The sequence below is a fragment of the Oncorhynchus mykiss genome, chromosome 30, assembly GCF_057628025.1.
Source record: "Oncorhynchus mykiss isolate SJ-2025 chromosome 30, ASM5762802v1, whole genome shotgun sequence".
In the NCBI taxonomy this organism is placed as follows: domain Eukaryota; kingdom Metazoa; phylum Chordata; class Actinopteri; order Salmoniformes; family Salmonidae; genus Oncorhynchus; species Oncorhynchus mykiss.
Genome location: NC_143051.1, coordinates 29,489,736 through 29,499,183, shown reverse-complemented (window position 1 = coordinate 29,499,183; position 9,448 = coordinate 29,489,736). Strand labels below are relative to the sequence as shown.

Here is a 9,448-nt window from a genome sequence, read left to right as displayed (position 1 = left end):
GATAGGACACACGCAAAACCAAAATATGGAATCTGGGCTCTAGGTTTGGAAAATTGTGAATATACAGATCCGGAGGCTAAGCTTCTTGCTCTGAAGTGGAGACCCCAAATGATTATGGTGCAAGTAGACTATAAAATTCCTCAAACATAGAAGTATTTCATACCATTTTAAAGATACCACAGTGTCCCACCACAGTGTCCGATTTCAAATAGGCTTTACGGCGAAAGCACCACAAACGATTATGTTAGGTCAGGACCAAGTCAAAGAAAAACACAGCCATTTTTCCAGCCAAAGAGAGGAGTCACAAAAATCAGAAATAGAGATCAAATTAATCACTAACCTTTGATGATCTTCATCAGATCACACTCATAGGACTTCATGTTGCATAATACATGTATGTTTTGTTCGATAAAGTTCATATTTATATAAAAAAATCTCAGTATACATTGGCGCTTTATGTTCAGTAGTTCCAAAAACATCCGGTGATTTTGCAGAGAGCCACATCAATTTACTGAAATACTCATAATAAATGTTGATGAAAATAAAAGTGTTATGCATTGAACTTTAGATGCAATTATCCTTAATGCAACCGCTGTGTCAGATTTTTTTTAAAGCTTTATGGAAAAAGCAGGCCATGCAATAATCTGAGTACGGCGCTCAGAGACAAAACAAGCCAAAAAGATATCCGCCATATTGTGCAGTCAACAAAAGTCAGAAATAACATTATAAATATTCCCTTACCTTTGATGATCTTCATCAGAATGCACTCCCAGGATCCCAGTTCCACAATACATGTTTGTTTTTTCGATAATGTCCATCATTTATGTCCAAATAGCTACTTTTGTTAGCACGTTTTGTAAACAAATCCAAACTCACAAAGCGCGTTCACTAGGAGCAGACGAAATGTCAAAAAGTTCCGTTACAGTCCGTAGAAACATGTCAAACGATGTATAGAATCAATCTTTAGGATGTTTTTAACATAAATCTTCAATAATGTTCCAACCGGAGAATTCCTTTGTCTTCAGAAATGCAATGGAACGCGAGCTACCTCTCACGTGAACGAGAGTCACGAGCTTGTGACACTCTACCATACCACTGACTCAAAGAGCCCTTATGAGTCCCTCCTTTACAGTAGAAGCATCAAACAAGGTTCTGAAGACTGTTGACATCTAGTGGAAGCCTTAGGAAGTGCAACATGACCAATATCCCATTGTATCTTCAATAGGGAATGAGTTGTAAAACGACCAACCTCAGATTTCCCACTTCCTGGTTGGATTTGTTTCTCAGGTTTTTGCCTGCCATATGAGTTCCGTTATACTCACAGACATCATTCAAACAGTTTTAGAAACCTCAGAGTGTTTGCTATCCAAATATACTAATAATATGCATATATTAGAAACTGTGACTGAGTAGCGGGCAGTTTACTCTGGGCACCTTATTCATCCAAGCTACTCAATACTGCCCCCAGCCATAAGAAGTTTTAAGTATATTTAACACCAAATGTTTTTACTGAAGTAGTGTTTTCCTGGGTGACTTTCACTTGAGTCATTTTCGATTAAGGTATCTTTACTTTTACTCAAGTTTAACAACTGGGTACTTTTTCAGGCCACTGGAGGGGAGGACACTCTTCCGTTTGCCTACTAATGAATTGACACACTCTTCGACCACTCAGCCATTATTGGCTTCCGGAGAACGGAGGAGAGAGGATGTTCTTTTGCCCAAATGAGAATCTCCCTCTCTCATTCTCTTTTGTTAGGAGACTGATCAATTCAATCAAAATTGCACTGTAGCCTTTAACTGTAGCATATGCATACAACATTATATTGAATGCCGTTAATAGCAGGTAGAGGCTCTCCACAGGTTGATGTTTTCATATAAATGCACTCAATTAGCCATAAATACTAAATCAAAGCATTACAGGAAAATATTACTCAAAACAATCTTTTGGTATTCATTTCATTAGTCCACTATTAATACAGTCCCAAAATGTTTTGCATTTCAGCAATCAAGTTTTCAAAATACAGAAAGTGACATTTTGAATTTTTAGGTTTAATTAAAGTATCAACTATCATATTTTATTACTGTTTATTGGCATACATTTGTGTGAAACAAGAGCGCATACATAAATATTACTTATTGTAAACCTAATGCATCATATTTTGTGATCCATTTCAAACTTAACCTTCTCCAAACCTTTTGTTTGGTAAAATATGATATCCTTATTTTTCACATTCATTCATTCATTCATTCACTAAGACAGATAAGCTAGGAAGAAAGGGTTTGACTGATTTCTCATTGGACAACTCATCTGGCAAATGAGAAGTTTGAGAATCGTTCATTATTCGGACACAGTAACAATAGTGTCTTGATGCCTCTTGGCAGTTAACAGTTCTGTAAAAACATTGGTACGGGTGGTGTTTCCTCTGAACTTAAGGCATCGAAGTTCACTAAGCTGCCCCAAAACCGGAGAAATACATTGACACAGTACTATAATACATAGTTCGTCAGCAATTGTAAAAATCTAAATCGTGAGTCAAATACGATGACACTACCTTACTTAGGCTTACTCTTTGTTTTTCATAAAAATAATGTTTCCAGATACTGACATGATTCTCTATATGATTGAGTGGTTTTTACCTACCATATACTTATGAAGCTATATACTGTAGCTATGCACAATCAAATCTCATAGGTTAGGAGTAGAACATTGATATGTAGAGGTCATGCTTCAGGCAGCAATGGCAAACATTTGTGCACAAACAATTCTGATTAAATTCTAATAATAACCCAAACGTTGACACAACTCATTCCTCTGACGAGAGAGCCAGTCTTTCCAACTTGGGGTCGTATCTTTATTGGCTTGTGTCCAGAATGTTGATGCCGTTCTTTTCAAAGTCATACCGGAGCTTATACAGCTCCTCTAGTCGCCCTGATACTTCAGGACTTTCTCCAGGATCTGCTTCATAGTGATCCCTCCCTTTAACAGACAGTCAGTCCAGTTTGGAGCTCGGCGTATCCGGCCTGATGAACAGCACAGTGGGGTAGCAGACCATCAGTTTCTTGATGTCAACTTTCCGACAGCCGAGGGACGCCAGCTTCTCCTGAAGCCTCTTTAGGTTTCTCTTCAGGTACTCGTTAGAGAGGTCCAGGATTTTTTCTCAGGCACCCTGCAGCAGAGCCAGCAGCTCCGGGTCACTCATCTTGAAAGAAGCCTTAGGAAGTCAATGTTTGCCTTCACCCTCTTGGTGCTGTGGATGAGGATGTAGAGGTTTCGAGAAACCACCGACTTGGCAAACTGCCCAGGGCCCTCCCCACCCAACTCGGCGCACACGTCTTCCAGGAACTCCACCGAGGGTGGTTGAGCTCGACACTGTTGGAGAAGGTCCACAGCGCCGTAGTCAGCAGGTGGTTGAGGTCCTTGGCGGCCCAGCGAGCCCAGGAAATAAAATCTTCAAATCAAATCTCCAGGTTGTTGTTTTCGCTAGAGCTGAAGGAGGACTCGGGCAAGCGGTCCAGGATGCTGATGATCTCACTGTCGCTCTTGAAGACACTTCGCCACATCGGCCAGTGTTGCTCCAGGTGCTCGCCTGAAAAAGTGATGGTGCATGGGTACCAGGAGATGATGCCGGTCACCACTTTCCGGCTGGCGCCTTTGCCATTGAGGAAGTGAGCCAGACCTTGCTCATTGGTGATGACCTTGCGGAGCACCCCCGGTTGGCACTGGCGCCCCATCTTCACGTCCACCACATGAAGGTCAAGCTCTCCAGCAGGGACTCATTCTCAAGTCTCACTCAAGGCTTCGAGTCGCTGACATTTGGAGTGACGGTGCAAAGACCCCTGGGAAGACCGACAGAGGTCAGCTGGGCAGGAGATGCAACAAAGTGGCTAAAAGCTGGTACAGGGTTCTGTGAAGGCCTAGCAGGCCCGGCATTAATGTAATCTTCAACACGGTCGAGACATGACATCAGACCTAGAGGAAAAAATACAAGATAATATATCAATCAATTCTACCTCCAGACCTCCAGTGAAATAATAGTAGACAACCAAAGTCTACTGAAATCATTAATGATTATTCTGATCAAAGTCAAGCTACTTTGCGCCTTCTCTAAGCAGGATGAGAGATCATAAAGCTGCAAGCTGGTTTCGCCAAATAATTCAGTCACTTTCTAGGCCCTCAGTTTGTGGGCTGTTCATGGCATGACAAAATGGAATTGTGAAACGCAACCAACCAGGAAGGAATAGAAACAATTCATAATTTAAAACAGGGCCTCACAATTATGCTCCATTGCAGTTGCTTATAGCTATGATAAATGTGTATTACATTTTTATTTAACCTTTATTTAACTAGGCAAGTCAGTTAAGAACAAATTCTTATTTACAATGACGGCCTACCCCATCCAAACTCTAACGACACTGGGCCAATTGTGCGCCACCCTATTGGTCTCCCAATTATGGCCGGTTGTGATACAGTGAACCAGGATCTGTAGTGACACCTCTAGCACTGAGATGCCGTGCCTAACACGATCAATACGCTAGGTGGCGCCATTCACTTTTTATAAGAGGTTTATTGGTAAAAACTGAGAACATTTGTGTTATTACTGCCTCCTTGGTGGGTATTTATACACATTTCTGTAATTCACCCTGCATTTTCTGTCAGACTTATAGGCTATTGTTGGCTTTCTTTACCATATGACAGAGTTGTATAAGCGTAAAGTTATGCTGCTGTATGTTTAAAGGCCCAGTGCAGTCAAAATTGTGATTTACATGTGTTTTATATATATGTCCACATTATGAGGTTGGGATAACACTACGGTATTGTTAAAATTATGATAATGCCCTTTGAGTGTAAAAGCTGTTTGAAAAGACTGCCTGAAATTTAAGCCTGTTTTGGTGGGATGGAATTTTGGCCTGCCCGGTGACGTCAAAAAAACCTTTCCACCAATAACAGCTTGTTTTCAGATTTTCCCTCCCCACTCAGATCACTCCCAGACAGACCTATCAAAATTCTTGCTTGAGAAATTGTTCTTTGCTAAGAAGCTATTTTTGTTAATTTTTGACAATTTTAATTGAAAACAATCACAAGAAGGTACTTAATTGTTACCTAGAAAATGTTTTGATATTGATTAAAAAAAACTGCTGCATTGGACCTTTAATAACTAAATTGTGTCTGTAGCCCCAAGGAAACAAAATAGGCCTGCCTTGGACCAGCTTTTCAGTCATATAGAAACACTTTGCAAGTACATTACCTTGACTCTCTAAAGAGAATGGAACAGGAAGGTCCATCCTTGTGTTCTTGCCTAAGTTATACTCATCTAAATTGGGGCTCCCTAGTAACGCAGCGGACTAAGGCATCACATCTCAGTGCAGAGGTGTCACTACAGACCCTGGTTTGATTCAAGACTGTATCACAGCCAGCTGTGATTGGGAGTCTCGTAGGGCGACGCACAATTGACCCAGTGTCGTTAGGGTTTGGCTCGGGTAGGCCGTCATTGTAAATAAGAATTTGTTCTTGACAGACTTGCCATGTTAAATAAAGAAACAATTGTAATAAATTCCATGTTTGAATGTTTCAAGTATTTTACTGTTGATCATGGCGTTCAAGGGGTACAAAGGCTGAAATGCACCTGAGATGGTCACCTAGCCTAACTACAGATTTATTATTAAAATAATATATTTGATAAATGTCAGCAACTCCTTGTGTATTAATGGCCATCATGACCAATGACTCCTCCAATCAGCCCATCTCAAGGCGGGAGAATGAGAACTATCAAGGTGTTGTTTGGTATTGGACGATGAGGCACAAAAGGCCCTTGTACTTTATTCATGCCAACTTTCCAAGTTTCTATTGTCATGTGCACAAGTACAGTGAAATGCCTTTCTATTCCATTATCGCAGCACGCCACTGTCAGCTGTCCAGTTCAGTTCCAATCGATGAAGCTCAAGGGTGCAACAGCAGGAAGAAGTATCAGCCTCCATCTCTTCACCTAATTTATTTGGGGATTTCAACCGGATACCTTTTGGTTACTGACCCAATGCTTTTTACCACTAGGCCTGCCAGCCCAGTGAAAGCCCAGAGGTTGAAATTCAGTTCATAGAGTGCATAGAGAGTTTATTTCTGTTTACTTGATGTATGACTTCTGTATTGGTGATCCAGAAAGGCACCACACCAATACATTTGGTTCCAATATGGCGTAGCAGTTGGACGTGTGTTTTGTCTTGTCCCGTCCTGTCCTGTCCCATGTAAATATTGTTTTTTCGTATATATTTCGTATATATTTTAATCTCATTTTCCATCTACGGACTGAATATACTCTCCTGCAACCCACCTCACCAAATGTGGTACGGATCTGCTATTTTTATACTTTTGAACCAGAACCCCCATCAGAAGCCACTGCTAGCGGTCTTCACCATTAACTTCGACACCAGCAAGCCTCAGCTCGGTAAATACCTGCCAGTCTGCACAGGGCAATATCAACCCAGAGCATATGGGACTGCTTTTTCTCTACCACATCTCCCGATTCCTACCGCAAGCTCTGAACCTTTACACCGGATCATCGCAGCTACAGTGGTTCCTCCTTTAAAAGTTGCGTCATACTGCGGCACACCTTGCGTGCTGCTGCAGCATACTGTGGCACGTCACTTAATTCTCAGCCATTTCTTCTGTTACTGCAAGTTATTGCTAGTTTGACCACCAGGGGGCATATTTGAGAAGCATTTGATAGAATTCCGTATTGGCATTACCAAAGAATTTTAAATATGTTTTTGTAATAACATAGTATATTGGATTGATTTTAAGACATTTAGCTTAATTAATTTGATTAATATTATGGTGTTTCCATTCAGAGAGAAATTGTCAGTTTGTAAATTCAGACCATTTCGCTCTCGGAGCGCACACTGGACGTTCGGACCGAGGAGTAGGGTTGATTTGAGCGTTTTGGCCTTACAACGGCAGTCAAGCGTTGGCTAGCTACTCCCAGACACAAATGAGACCACTCTGACCATTTTACTCACCCTAGTAGAGCTGGTAAGGCAGTTTTCGTGTTAACCAGAGCGCTGGTGACTGTAAATGTGCTGCTGGAAACAATTTAATTACGCTTTTTTCCCGATGTTTACTGACACCGGCCAACTGGCGCTACTCAGACGAGAGTGCTCTGAAATCCGTGTAGATAGTAGGCTGGACACATTACATTTTTAACAATGTTCTTTTCTGATAAAAACGAGTTCATTGCATCCGCCGTGGAGCCCAGTTTCATAATATGACCATATTTTCCAGCTGCTTGCCGTCGTTATGAAGTAATCGTGAAAAAAACATGCCTTATTTTAGTGCATTTTTCACCCTGCCAGCTCCTATTAGTTCTATTGAGCACCATGGCACCAACTCGCCTTCCGAATGTTCTATTCCCAGCTTATTGTTCAACGTCACAATGCCTGTTTCGCTATTGTTGGCAATGAGACCTGCTCACGTTGTTTTATAGTTAAAATGTAACAAACAAAAATAATATTGGAACTCTGCGGCCTTCCCGTTGTTTCCTATGGGAGAAATATAGGCATGTCTGTCTATTTCGTCAAATATCTCGCAATGTGTATATTTCGATTTTTTAAAGTCGGGTGTAACCGGTGTGAAATGGCTAGCTAGTTAGCGACACAAAGGAAGTCAAAGCGGACACCTACAAAGATGGCATCTCAGGTAAGCAGCACTGGGCTGTATTGACGTATCCTATAAAGCTGCTGTTTTAGATTGAACGGTCATATCTTAGTTATTGTTTCCATATCTATAAAAAATAAGCTGTTTTCTTTACTTTCAGAGAGCAAGCTGATCAAGGGGTTGAAAATGTAGACATTGCCAGATGTTCACTGTCCGAGGAACAGGCCGTGGAAGCTTTATTGCTGGCAAAAGTGTCCATAACCAAAGGTAAGTAAACTGTTGTGTGTTATTTTTTTCCATCTCTGCCTGTCTTGTTGTACCTGTCTCACATGCATTAATTAAAAGCCCTTAAGATGTCAGCTGCTAGTTTTCAGATTTTACACCACATGAACACAGCCATTTTCACTGGACGATCTGTTGCTGCCAAGTCATGATTTCCCTGGGGGTTAGCCTTGCAATAACCAAGTGGTGAGACACATAGCCCTCTATATTTAAATGTTTCAGGTAGGTGTCTCCATCACATACAGTATCTTCAATTGCCATTATCTTCTATTGTTTGTCCTCATGTGTCTGTTTTTCAGCATAAAGTACACAGAGTACTTTATGTAGCCACTTAGTGTGGGACACCAGGTGAGACCACACACACACACAATGACAGTCTCTCTTCTTCACTTCATCCCTCTCCCCCTTCTCCCTAAATCCTCTATGTTATATCAGCTGTTTTGGTGAACCCCTCCCGCATCTTAACTGGCTGACACAGAGGGCACAGCATGATCATAGGTGAGATGTCACTTGGTCGGGTCAACAGGAAGTATTATTAAAGAGATGCTTTACATTGAAATAAGAATAAATTTGAATAAAAAAACAAGGCTTAATCATGCTCTCTCTCTATCCATCTGTCACTCGTCTGCAGGTATGTTTTGATGTGAGAGAGGAAGCCAGTCCCGTCATCGATCCCTCACCCGCTCTTAAGGAAACCTTCGGGCCAACTGGGGGCCCAAGGCTGGTTAGGAGACACCGCAATTGTGATGAACTGAGAGAATATTGGGGTAGCACTGTAATTCATGAATCAAATGCGGTCTTCCACTGTTCTTACCTCTTTCCCTTTCTGTCTTCTACACCTCTCTCCCCACCTCGTCTTTCTTCCTCGTTTTATAATGCACACCATATGTGCATTGAAGTACAGATTGAACTTCTATTTATAATATTACAATTATCATAATTATAATGCATTTATGTATTTATAACACCTGGATAATGAACTTCTTTCAATAAGACATTTCACATTCTCCACTGGTTGAAATTAAGTATCTCATTGAAATACTATCCTGTGTCCTCAGATTAATGCAGATGAAGGGAGTTAGATATGCATCGTTTTTTTTTCTGTATATATGAATTACAAATCAACCATGTTTCTAGTCTATTGCATAGTTACAATGTGTAATCATTGATGTCCCAGGAGCAGGAGTGGTAAACACTGTTGAAGTGTATAATTGTAATACATACATGCAGACACAGCATCATTCAAATAATGGAGTTTGATATGACTGAAAAATAATGCCTCAGAGGTTCATACCTGAACCACACCTTTATTTGCCAAGGAAGAGTACATGATCAGTGAATATATTCAATGTACAGGCTACAATGTGGAAATCTCATGCGTTGTAATAACTAAAGTACACAGGTATATAGGACCTGGCACAATAAAGTTATTATATTCTACTCTATCCATAGGCTTCATTAATGCCATTTAGACTTGAAGTTGATACAACAACTATGATAGCTGATTTTCATAGATTGGTA

At 40.8% G+C, this 9,448-nt stretch overlaps 1 long non-coding RNA gene and 1 pseudogene across 1 annotated transcript; one reads left to right on the top strand and one right to left on the bottom strand.

The window, feature by feature from the left end:
• Window positions 1–2,804: 2,804 nt before the first annotated feature.
• On the bottom strand, window positions 2,805–3,934 carry LOC110489421 (transcription termination factor 1, mitochondrial-like; annotated as a pseudogene).
• Window positions 3,935–4,783: 849 nt separating this feature from the next.
• LOC149970249 (uncharacterized) lies at window positions 4,784–9,369 on the top strand. The gene is made up of 2 exons (XR_016493605.1): window positions 4,784–8,425; window positions 8,559–9,369. It is a non-coding gene; the product is annotated as an uncharacterized LOC149970249 (long non-coding RNA).
• Window positions 9,370–9,448: the final 79 nt, after the last annotated feature.